Source organism: Sebastes fasciatus, chromosome 2 (assembly GCF_043250625.1).
Source record: "Sebastes fasciatus isolate fSebFas1 chromosome 2, fSebFas1.pri, whole genome shotgun sequence".
In the NCBI taxonomy this organism is placed as follows: Eukaryota; Metazoa; Chordata; class Actinopteri; order Perciformes; family Sebastidae; genus Sebastes; species Sebastes fasciatus.
Window position 1 is genome coordinate 35,059,238 of NC_133796.1, and position 13,255 is coordinate 35,072,492.

The 13,255-nt window shown below is 40.0% G+C and overlaps 1 protein-coding gene across 1 annotated transcript in view; it reads left to right on the plus strand.

Moving 5' to 3' along the window:
• Positions 1-13,255, plus strand: part of neo1a (neogenin 1a) — a 292,258-nt gene that overhangs the window by 26,459 nt on the left and 252,544 nt on the right. The window contains exons 3-4 of the mRNA XM_074621883.1: positions 4,669-4,713; positions 8,773-8,950. The gene's annotated coding sequence lies outside the window, so the exon portion shown is untranslated. The remainder of the gene's footprint in view (positions 1-4,668; positions 4,714-8,772; positions 8,951-13,255) is intronic.

Below are 13,255 nucleotides of genomic sequence, written 5' to 3' on the forward strand. Positions count from 1 at the left end.
TACTTCAACAGTTTTACAACAAACTTTGACTTCCTTGACTTGCAAAATGATGTTTTAAATTGACAAACATCATATGTGTGATTCATGGCGCAATTCAAACAGGATCAAAAAAATATTTGTCACTCGTTGTTGACTACCATTTATGTTTTTATCGAAATAAGGTCCCATGGTGGTCCACCGGAAGCGACGGGACTTCGCCTCTCTATGTTTGGTTAAGATCAGAGAAAATGATGGGGTCTTGGTGAAATACTGAAAAAGTCAACAGGGACTTGAAACAACATGTTTGCAGTACTTTATTAGCATTTAAATTAAACCACAATCTTTCCTTAACCTTAACTGAAGTGCTTTTGTAGCCAAATCACATGCAGGATTAAGATGTGCCCACTATCCATCCCAACCACCTCTGTATAACTTTGGTGTGGTACAAGAACGCAGCACTTTGTTTCTTGGAAAGAAACGTTCTCATTGAACATAATCCTGCCAGAAATTCCCTTAAAACGTAGCTGGCAAAACAAATAAGTAATATATAAACATCATTTATAGGACACGAGGCTTCTCAAAATGTGATGTCATTGTTGCGTTCACATCACGTTTTCTGTCATCCCCCAAGTAACTAAATAACAGCTTATGCGGACTACTTTTCTTTATAGCCCTTCGCAGCGACAATCTAAATAGCCTAACATCATGGGAGTCTTGTAATCAATGGTGAAATGGTCACATATTTTCATTACTGATGTAAGTGTGATGAAGTGCGAGCAGCCAAAAATGAACTCAGTACTGAGGTCAGATGTTTCAGAGGAAGTGCTGCAGCGAGTTTCTAAAGCCAGACCCCCCGGTGTGTATTTTCTCTCTGCCAGCCTCCAGCAGCTCGCAGAGATGAGCTGTCTGGGAAGAGAGGCCAATGCAGCGCTTCTCGTCTCATCTCCTCCTAATCCGGCAGCAACCACCCACCCCCACCCCACCAGCCCTCCACCACCACCACCACCTCCTCCTCCTCCTCCCCACCCCGCTCAGTGACACTTAGCACTGGACAGTCCTTCCAATATATTCCACATCCCATTTCACCTCCGACTAATTGGAAACCTGGAGTCTCTCTGTGTTTTTTTTCTGTCTTTTTTTTTTGCATACCCTTTGTTCTCGCTCTCCCCTCAGTGTCTGCCGTCTCCTTTTTTCTCTCCATCATCTCAATATGAGAGACAGACAGTAAACTAACCCCTCAGTTGTCTGTGTAGCAGAGAAATGAGAGCATAACCTGTGAAACCAAGCGCGCCCTTTATATTGGTTCATCTGCATGCAAGAGGCGGGCCGAGACACCGGAGGCTTCATTGGAACAGATGACCTCGGGTTTATGTTTCATACATCATTATCACGAAGCCAATCTCACTCTGCCTTTTAAATGCACGGGGTCCACAAGCACACACACACAAACACACTTTATCTCAATATTAATTTCTCTTTCCCCCCTCGTCTTTCTCACGCACGCACGCACGCACGCACGCACGCACGCACGCACGCACGCACGCATGCACGCACGCACGCACGCACACACACACACACAGAGTGGAGGAAGGACAATGTGCCATGAGGGCTTTAGTCTGCATGGGGACTGGTGGTAGTGCACTTAGACTAACAGCAATTACCTGATGTGCAGTAGAGACCATGTGGAGAGAGTCCTGGGGAAATCCATCAAAATGCAGTAAACCCAGTGGGCCTGTAATGAACTGGTGCTCTCCCAGCTCCTGTGCTGCACATCACATCAGTGTCTGGAACCATGTATTAGTCATGACAAATGACTAGGCCAGGCTTGTGTGTATATTTAAGAATAGGTAGTGCAGAAGGTCCATTCAGATCTGGTGGAGGTTTAGTTTAGTCATGGTCCGTTGCTTCTTTGAATTTACATTAAAGAACCAATTACGGTTTGTACAGATCCCTTTTTTTCTCAAATAGTTTTTATTGGTGAAAAACATGGGCAAACAATAAACACATTGCCGGATTTACAGGTCAACATTTTTCATATTTTTGTTTTCCCACCCTCCTTTTCACCCCTCCAAACCCCTGCACAACACAACACACATTACAGAAAGAATGTGTTGTATATGCATACAAACATACATGTCCACGAGTATACATATACGCACATATACATATAAAATAAAATAAAAAATATATAAAATAAAAAATATAAAAGTATATTTATGTATAAGAAAATATATAAATAATATATATTTATTTTTTAAATAAATTAAAATAAGATAAAAAAAAAAAAAAAAACTGCGTCCACTGGCTTCTATTTGGCTGTGGGGTTAAGGAGTATATTGATCAGGAGCTTGTTACAGACCAATGATTGTAAAGATGTCTTTAATGAAGCTTTTAGTGTTACGATCAGTGTAGTTTTGGACACAAATGCAGACACAGACGATGGTGGCAGTTGAACAAAAAGAACGAGATCAAAAAAGACTATGCAAAAAATTTCTAGCAAGAAACAACTAAGAGACCGAGGCGAAACTACCACTTGGGTTGATTCAACGATCTGGCGCTGAATGTCTGGAAGTCTGGGGTATTTCAGCTGAGGTGGATGATTGGATGAGTTGCAGCTACGCAGGTTGATCAGTTGCGTTGATTACATCAGTGCGTGAGGGAGTGACTGGCAGGGAGAAAACTCACGCACCCACACAAACAGCCAGACACGGCCACACAAGACAGACAGGGAACTGGGCACAAAGGGAAAAAAGGAAGAGACACACTAGGAAGGCTGAGGTCATGAGTGGAATCATGACATTTAGTTCACTAATAATAGAAAATGTTCCCAATAGCACAGTTATTTATTAATAACCTTGAAATTACTCAAGTTCTTTTTACATGAATCTTTCATGGAAAATCTGTGTTTCAATTATTTCCAAAAAGATTTATGGAAACAGTCAAAAGAGAAAGTCCCACACTGCATGGAACACTTAATGAAAAATAAATAAATAAATAATAAAATGTGATAATAATAAAAACACCCACACAAAACAAATGAAGATTCCTCTTCATTCATCTCTTTTATTGCCATATATACAACAATAAAGTGTTATCCCCGCAGTTGTGGTCTTGACCGGTATTGAAATAAAATCCTGAGTATTCTTTGCCTGAGACCTAAACTACAAAATAGAGCATTTGTACCCCCCTCTGCATACTGTATATCCTTTTAGTGTTATTATTATGTGTTTTTCACTGTGATATTTTTTTAATTGTGTAAACAAAACAAAAAAACAGTAAATCAGCTGACAGTATTTCCTTCAAGGTTGACCTTTCATTTGACTGTCAGTTGTAATTTTTGTGGGTTAAACTGACAAGAAAATGTCTTTAAAAGCGTGATTTGAATACGACTGAGCTCTAGCTGCATGTTTGTTCTCGTGTGTTAGTGTTGTGCGTTGAGTTGCAGGTCACCTCTGAATCACAGTCACCCTTTTGACAGTCAGTATTGGTTCAGCAGGAAGTTTTACGGATTCATTTTTCCTTCATGACATCCCATTTTAGGATTACCTGGGGGGTATTGTGTTGCCATGGACAAGTAGCCTCCTTTACTAATCTGTCACCAGGCTTTAATGGATTTCTATTTGGGATATAATTATCTGTTTAAGCTGTCAGTCAAAATCTTGTTCAGACTTTGGGATGCCCTTAAGGTAAGATAACTCAATATTCTCTTAGCAAAACAGAATCACAAATGAAATTGAGCTAGTAGGAAGCTCATTGATGTGATAATTCAGATGCTGAAAGAAAAAATAAAATGAGGGAAACACTGAGTTGTAGCTCAAACATTTCTACACATTTTCATGTAATTTACGGGCCAGATTGTTGAAACACTGCGTATGCAAAAGAATGCATTCTGCGTTTTAAATGCAAAAAAATGAGCCTGTCATAAGATGGTGCTTAAACCTTCAAACATCATCAACCTACTGGAAATTTAAAAGAATCACTTTTGTGTGTGATATGAGTTAATGATAGTTAGAGTAGAAAGGACTATGTGTAAACACAAAAAGGAGAGAAGCCATTAAAACATTAATAAACCTCTATCTCCACTCTGTTTCTGTACGAGTTGCCTTAAAATGTTTTTTTAATGACCCAGGATCATTAAAACATCGTAGCTAATGTCTGTTCTGCATATTACATTTCTTTACTGTTTGATATAGTTTCGTTTATTATTCATATTTATATTTATTCTTCATTTAATATGGCTGATCATGCACCCAGATTAACAGGAATAAAGGCAATGCATCATCTAACACAGAGGTTATCAAAGTCTGACACTTTAAGAGTCTGCCGAATTAGCTATTAGCAGTTCCTATTTGCAATCTGCACATGGATGTACAGACAACTGTCGCTAGATTACTTTGATACTGAAGAAAACTTAAAAACGGGATGATTTTGAGGGAAGTTCTGGAGATGTAGGGATCGTCTTTTTTCCTATGATTTCTTAGTGGATTTATTCACATTGGAAATAATGCAAACCTCGGAAAGTGTCAGTCACATTGAATGTAAAAATATGGATATTATGTGGTCTGTGTTCACATTTGCCTGGTTTTTGATGCAGACCTCGGCTCTAATATTTAGCTCCAAATACACATCACTGTATCACAAACACCACTGGCTCATCACTGCTTCTTTGCTCTTTCTCCTATGTCACAGATCGACCTAATTGGCATCTTCTGGGTACATGCTGACAGAAGTTAGGTAGGTGCAAAAAGTATACATATATTTGCCTTATTAGCATACAGAATCTTCTTTTGCTAGATTCTACAGCTGTGTTGCTGTCTCTTCCAGGCACCTGAGATAAAGACAATCCCCTTGTTTATAGCGTGTTACTTACAATTTCTCTGTTTATGGCTGTGCCCTATGTTTGATGTTGATGCTCTCTAATTACATGTTCGAGAGCATCATGGAAATGTGGCCTGCAATCTAACTCAGATGGAAAAAATGTACGGCATCCATTTACTGAACAAGACTAAGAGTCTACAGCCATGCTTGCTAACAAGCTCACAGTGTTAACATGCTGATGTTTTACTGGTGCCATCTTAGTATTATTGTGTCAGCATTTATGGTCTCAGTCGCTTGTTTCAAGTCTTCTTCAATACAGCATGATGTTCATTTAGTAAATGATGGTCCCATTTAGAGTCAAATAGACCATAAAGCAGGGAATGCTTTAGGGCGTGGCTACCTTGTGATTGACAGGTCTCTACCACGGCGTTGTCTGGTCTGGGAGTTTTCCTTGTTTTCGTCTTAGAACTTCAACCCTTTCACAGAGTGTTTTCAGTTCATGAAAGTTAGTTTTAACATTTTGGTCGCCTAGAAAATGCCATATTCAGTGTTCGGTTGTACATAGCTCCATCTTGATTGTGAAACTAGCGATTGAGACCATAAACTCACGTTTACAATGTTTACTGAGGTAATAAATCAAGTGAGAAGTAGGCTCATTTTCTCATAGACTTCTATACAATTAGACTTCTTTTTGCAACCAGAGGAGTCGCCCCCTGCTGGCTGTTAGAAAGAATGCAAGTTTAAGGCACTTCAGCATTGGATTCACCTCTCAGACCCGGGGGTTGCCATCTGGATTCATCCACTTTGGCCCATTAATATCTGTACTAAATTTCATGGTAATCCATTCAATAGCGGTTGAGATATTTCAGTCTCGACCAAAATGGTGGACCGATCGTCAGACTAGCGTCGTTACCCATAGAGTCATGGCTGCCTGGCAAAAAATATATGGCCTCCATTTGCTGAAAAACCTAGTGCCAGTCAAAATTATGATCCAATTACATGTGAATCTGACAGGACTTTAGATAATAAACTTAATCCCACGTTTCTGTGACAGGCAAAGAAAAATTAATAAGACCTCATGAAAGTCAAGCACATCCAACATATAAAGAGGAGTCAAAAGTAACAGCGCTCCTCATCATTTAATCACTTCTCCCTCCGAGTGATTTTAATTCACACTCTGAAACTAGCATTCGATTTGAGAAGTATAATTTAAATTTCACCCAGACATAATGATCAGCAGCATGAAGGTTGGATTGCTGCTGGCCGAAGCGAGGCCACGAAGCATGATAATTCATTGTTAAATGGACACATGGCCAAAACCACATGTGTCCAGGATCCGCCGGTACCTGCGGGGTATTAGTGCTGGACGGGGGGAGGGGCTGCGCAGGATGCTGGATAGAAAGGTGATGACACTTGGCTGCAGTAAGTAGGGATTCAACGGCTGCTGCTGCACACACACATACATAAATATACATATACACACACACATTTGAGCCAGGCTTTTAGAGGCTTGGTGGGACGTGGAGGGGGAAGGCAGATGGGGGGAGGACATGACCGGCGTCTGCGGGGACAGCTGCGGACGTCTCCCCTCCTCACCGCCTCACACCTGTTACACATCATGTCCGCTACAACACACACAGCATCTTGGGTGAACCCCAGCACGCCGCCACACGCTCTGAGGATTAACAAACACAACCTCACACACACACACACACACATTTGTACAAATTAAATAAATAATATTAAATGTAGGAGACGTCCAATGATTCTTCATTATTTCATTGGTTACTCTTAAAATAAAAATGCATTGTGGCAGCTTTAAATACATTTCTTGCATGACATTTATTTGGCACTGAGTGTGAATAATGATTACTGGGACGTTATCAGGACATTAATTAAAAGCACAGAAATACCACGAACGCCCTGAAATAACAAATTCAGTTCATTGACTGAGAAAGCCTCTATCTCACCACTGACTTATTCCATTTTTTTTTTAATTTTAGCTCTGTCCAATATTCTTTATCTCCTTGTGTCTTCAAATTAATTTGTGAAAGAGAAATGGAAATGACAGTCATGTTTGGTCTTGTTATAGATCCCCCATGTTGTTATTGGTATAATGTGCAACAAAGAAGTCTCAGTGGATTATTCTCTTCAACTGAAGTTCCATTGTTTATTTTTCTGCTACAACATACACATCTGCTCTGTAAATCACATGTTCTCTGTTCTCCTTTGAGAAAAACTAAACAGAAACAAAAAGGGAGACATTTGTATTTTGTAAATTATATTTATATTTTGGTTTCATGATGGAGCCCTTTATCTTTGCATTCATTTGGCTTACTTTGTTGGTTCTCCGTCTGTGTAGAATCAGGATCAGGTTTATTGTCAAGTTTTCACATATAAGGAATTTGTCTTGGTAATTTGGTGCATAGCAATAAACTAAAATAGTCAGAGAAAATAAAATCAAGTACTGTTAAACAAAAAAACAAATAGAAAATTGACGATGAATGAATGAAAGAATGAGAACTTGTTTCCATACAGCCGATCAAATTGCTTGTTTAAAACCATATTTTCATAAAGCTGGTTGGTTGATTTTATTAGGATGGATAAGCTAACTGTTTCCTCAACCCAGTCACCAGAAAAAATTTCAGCATTGTGTGTTTTTGCAAACCATGAACGATGTTGAATGTCGACGTTTCTGAACCAAAAGCACGTTTCATAAATACGTTTTCAGCCTTGTATCACGCTTGCAGAAACGCACAAAGCCACATGGTTAACATTTTGAAACAACTGGTTAGGTTTAGGAAACAAAGCTACTTGGTTAAGGTTGGAAAAAACATTATAGTTTGTGTTAAAATGATAATGGGCAACTGCCCCTTAGTGGACTTTCTCACTTGTTATACTCGTTATTATACCATGTAACTGTCAACGTCAACATTCAACATATCCGTAGTTTGCGAATTGGTTTGGTTTAAGCAACAAAACTACTTGGTTAAGGTTAGAGAAAACATCATGGTTTATGACTTAACTACCGTAAATAAATAACAACCTCCCTTAGTGGACTTTCTCGCATGTTATACTCGTCATTATACCATTTAACTCTCAATAACGGTCGCTCGTTGTACTACTTCACTTGCTTTGCACGTCGCTTGTTGTACTGCGTCACTGGCTCTGACCGAATGCAAAAAATGTTGACGTTCAACATGTCCGTGGTTTGCAGAAACATACAATGTCAACATTTTTTCCTGGAGACTGGTCTGGTCTCCCCCTTGTTTCCACTCTTCATGCTAAGCTAAGCTAACTGGCTGCTAACTCCAGCTACATATTTACCCTACAATTATGAGAGTGGTACCGATCTTCTCATCTAACTCTCGGCAAAAAAGCGAACAATCTCCTAAAACGTTGAACTATTCCTTTAAAATGTCAAACTTGTTTACTCTTTCTCAAAATATTCTTTATTTTGTAAATACATTAATGTTGTTTCTCAAGGCAGCTAAACCCTTGACATTTGACTTGACACTTTAACAAAAAGGGAAGAATTTCTTGGAAAAACAAACTGTCGGAGGGGGATCCGAGTTTGTTCTGTATTGATGGAGGAAAAGCAGTTCGCCCTTGAAAAGCTGCCTTTCATTAGCGTCTACAGGAGACTGGTGTAAACATAAGTCAGGAAGCCAAACACTAAAAGGTAGAGGGCAACGAGAGGTCGGGTCACAGAGAAGAGAGAGGTCAAGTGAGAGAAGGAGTCACGGTTTCCTCCAAAGTCTTTTTGTTCCATCGTAGATATAGTGCACACTATGAAAGCATGTACCTTCATTTGAGGTCGAGAAGCCTGACAAGATTAAAGAACCCAGTGTGTCATCAAACAGAGCAAAAAAAAAAAAAAAAACAGGCATAAAAATGATACAAAGACCAAAATCGATAACCCGTCTGACGAAAGCTCACATCTCTTTGCTTCTGTTTTCACTCTGTTTTCAACAGGTTTAAAGGATTTCTCTTCCACAGTCCATGACTCGGAGCTCCAGGCCCAAACAGATGACCACGCAGGCCTTGTTGCTGTAATGATGTCAGTAGTTTAACCGTGTCTCCATTACCTAACATAGTGCTGCAGAGGAAGCCAGATATTTCCTCTGCTGTCCAGGGCAAAGCAGGAGCACAGGTAAGTCCTAAGGAGCCCATAGAGAGTCGTAAATTATAGAGAAGTTCGAAAAGTTATTTTCATAAAACATAACGCCTATGGCTACTCATTTGGAATTTGGTCCTGGGCGCTTGAAATATTTACAGCCTTTGTGAAGAGTCTTTTTTAACGTAGAAGAAAGAGAGTTTCTGTATTCACACATAAAAGAATAGATGCTATGATCAGAATGTGTAAAATGTTAGAAGCACATACAGAATTCACACAGATGCTGAAGACATTTTGACATGTTTAAGTAAGAAAAGCTCAGTGGTAAATAAGGAAATTAATGATGGCTGAATTCCATTTAGCTGCTCCAGTGTTCGTGTCCCGTGTGAAACTAAAATTAACGTTCACCTATTTTGTCACATCAGTCGTGAGTCAGTGACTTGTCAGTATAGTCAGTCCCGTGAGTCACATGAGTTGCTAGTCAGTGAAATTAATGTCAACCACGACAGTTTCCTGACCCTACCTAAGTGGTTGTGTTGCCTAAACCTAACTTCCTGTGAAAACAGAAGTTTATTTTGAAAGGACACCATACATGTATCGAGCGTATATTGACACACCGTCCCTGGTCCGTTTAAAAGTAACGCAAGAGGGGTACCCCGTGTGTCGGTCTCCGATGCCGAGGGGCACTGACCAAGCGTTTGTGTGTGACAAGTAGGGAGTGAGAATGTGTTGTGCATGCTGGCTCACTGTCGTGACTCATAGGGACACTTGAAAATAACGAACCCATCGTTAATGTTGTTAGTGACACCTTTTTGCGTTGACAAAGCAAAATGTCTGCTGTGAAAAAGCCCTGTTGAGGTGTGGACTTTGTAAAAGTGTCTTTTACTTGATATATACTGAAGAAAGGTGTAGAGGTTTTATTTTTACGTTATGTTAAATAATAAGTCTGTCTTCTATATTTTTCTTGTTGTCAACAAATCCAATGAAAAGACCAAAACCAAAAATGAATTGATCCAATTAACAAGTGTCTCAAAACAGGCTGTTCTCATACACAGTTCGTAGCCATACCTACAAAAGTAATGCACTGTAGTTTATATAGATCCCATGAAATCAATTTGTTTGTAATCCACGTAGCCGTGAACCAGGAAGTACAAAGAGAGGCAAACGGCGCGTCGGGAGGAGGTCGGTGTGGATGGGTGGGTCAAAAATGACCAGACTTTCACCCAGGAGACCGCTGCTCATACCCGTGTGAAACCAGAAGTCAACGTTGATTTATGCGTCACGGAACTTCTGGAGTTATTTTAAACCAAACCATGATCTTTTCCTAAACCTAACCAAGTTGTTTCCAGTCAAGACGGAAGTTTATTTTGGAAAGACTGTATGCATGTAACGAGCGGAAATTGACACGTGTTGCTGGACATTCATAGGAAAACGCAGGAAAAATGAGGAATAACTTTTCGTAAGATAATGAGTTGAATGAGTATACGTTGTATCAAAGCCTGATATATCTTTTTCTCTAGTGTCATAGAGCTTCATTTTGGCACAAAAACTATTAAAAACACATCAACATGTTCCTTCATTACCATGAACATGGGCACTGTAGTTTATTTTGAGCCAATCTAACACAGTGCATAGTACTAGTGCCATAAATACTCAGTAGAGCACCAAATCTGTATTAATCCGCAGCTGAAAATAGTCCCCAACAAAAAATCACTGTGTAGCCCTTTTTGAGTAATGTTTGCTGAAACAACAGTGCCCAGCTGTTTTTGGATTATTATTAAGCTTTTTAAAAATAATAAAAGTACACATTCACAAGCATTTTTAAAGATTTCCGTCTTTAGTAGGATCGAAATTGGCTCGGGGCTAAGAGACAGAGAAGCTGGTGATGTGGGAACATATTCAGAGACAGACTGACAAATGTTGGCGTTGGGCTTTTCACAGGATTTGTTGACAATAACAAGAATATGAAATATCACCAGTCTTATGCTTTAAAGCCTCTGAACACCCACACAGGTGTTATTTCAGTTATGCTGGCTGATTCTCAGGTTGAGGGTAGGTGGAGCTTTGATGAGAATTTATAAGGTCATAAATCTACATCTACCAATAAGAATGATAAAGGTGCAGGTTGTCCCGGACAAACAGGAGCAACAAAGCTAGCAGGAGACTGAGGAAGATGTCAGTCAGTTATAGTCTATACACGCCCACACAGTCCTGAGCAGAGGTCGAAGCAGCCAGATTAACTTAAATCACCTGAGTGGGTGTTCAGAGGCTTTAAATTGTGAAGCTAGAGAAGCCATGGGTGCAGGTCATTATGTTTTTCATGATCACTGAATAATATTTCTAGCATCAGGCAATAAATATGTTACAATCACCAAATTTTGTTTTCTAATCTTGACTTTAACCCTAAACAGATTCTTATTTCTTAATCATAATCGTGTACATAATCAACAATAGGGCTGGTCCAGTGCATAGACAAACTAAATCCAGAGGGCTCCCACCGAAGGAGATGTTATTTTGTTCATTTTTGTTTCTCTATGTTTGTGTTTTTAACCAGTAAGAGAACATGGATGCAGCTTAAATGGCTAAAAGTGTGAAAATATGAAATGTCACCCTATCCTGTGTTTGAGTGCCGTCTACCCTCTGGCTACCTGACACCAAAACATAAGAACGTCTACTTCGGTGCACATATCTTTTTTTAGCTGTGTGACAGAATGAGCAAAAACAACATAAACACCATATTTGGCCTTTTTATATAATCTCATGTCACTACATTGTAAACTAGCTGTTAAATACCACAGACAGAAGATGAATCCTTCAATTGGGGCTGCAAGTTACATATTGCAGTTATAAAATGGCAAAAACTGTTGATCAGTGTTTCCCAAAGCCCAAGATGACGTCCTCAAATGTCTTGTTTTGTCAACAACTCAAAGAGATTCAGTTTACTGTCATAAAGGAGTAAATAAACCAGAAAATATTCACATTTAAGAAGCTGGAATCAGAGAATGTTTTTTCTTAAAAAATTACTCAAGCCCATTAATTTAAATAGTTGGCGATTAATTTGATGGTTGACAACTAATCGATTAATCGTTGCAGCTCTACCTTCACTATTAAAGGAATATTTCAGGACTTTTGCACACTTTTGTCAGCGTTTGATACCATCGCAGAACGCACCGGGTTTGCCATTAACTACAGTGTAAACCCATCCATGGCAACAGTAAACGCTCAGGGAAAGTGCCATGGTGATGTAATTTTAAAGAGAGAAAAAAACACACAGGTCAGGGGAAAGGGGAGGTGGATGGTCCAACGAACACAAGGCTTCCATCCAGGAGACCGCTGTTCGTGTCCCGTGAGTTAAGTTTCCTTTTACAATCGACTGATTGTTTGTGTCCCGTGTTTGTTGGTATCTGGTGGTGATGTGAAGAGATTGCAACCAACTAAAGCCTCTCCAAGCGTGTTAGAGAGCTACGGTGGCCGATGTGAAAACGCGAATAGCCCTCTCTAGAGCCATCTGGAGCAGAGCCAGTATGTAGAGTGTGTGTGTACGTGGGAAGTGAATGGTGAAGCGAGAGAGAGAGAGAGAGAGAGAGCGGCGGCGACGGGAGCGAGTAACGTTATCGACTCCGACCCAAACAGGAAAAGTTAACAGTGTTTGGTTTGTCCGTTCTGGGCTACTGTAGAAACATGGTGGTGCAACATGGTGGACTCTCTGGAGAGGACCTGCCCTCTATGTTTTTTAGACCGAAAACACAGGTTTTATACTGCGATATTTACTGAAAATGATACAATACAGCCAACAATAGCCTCAGTAAACTTTCAGGTAATCTCCTGGCGATTTCCCTCCAGCCCGCTGCCTCCTTGTTTACATGTAGGTGTTTGTAGTGAAATGAGGTGGCGTATCAGATAACTCCTCATTTTAACTTCACCCATCAGCTGTTCCTCATCCGTTTGAATAAGGAATAAATAGAAACAGCGTCTGGCAAAGATTCCGCTCAAAACGGCGATGCGCTGTGCAGTGCTTCGTCGCTCACGGTCAGTTAGGACGTTCCAGTAGAAAACAATGCAATCAAACTGATTTTGTCACCGACGCTTGCTTGCGTCGCATTCTGTTTGGAGGGTGTAATATGTGGGCTACCATACAGCTCATATGCTCTGCGTTGTACACATTACATTCCCTCTAGAGTGGTTTTGTGAACCCCAAACCTTGGAAGTTCAAACTGCGCCTATGATGACACCGTGTGTGATGAGTTGGGATGAGAACCTATTGAAATAATTACACCCATAGCCTCTCTGGGAGTGTGAACATTATTATACTGAAACTCAAATTTGAAAAAATACATGATA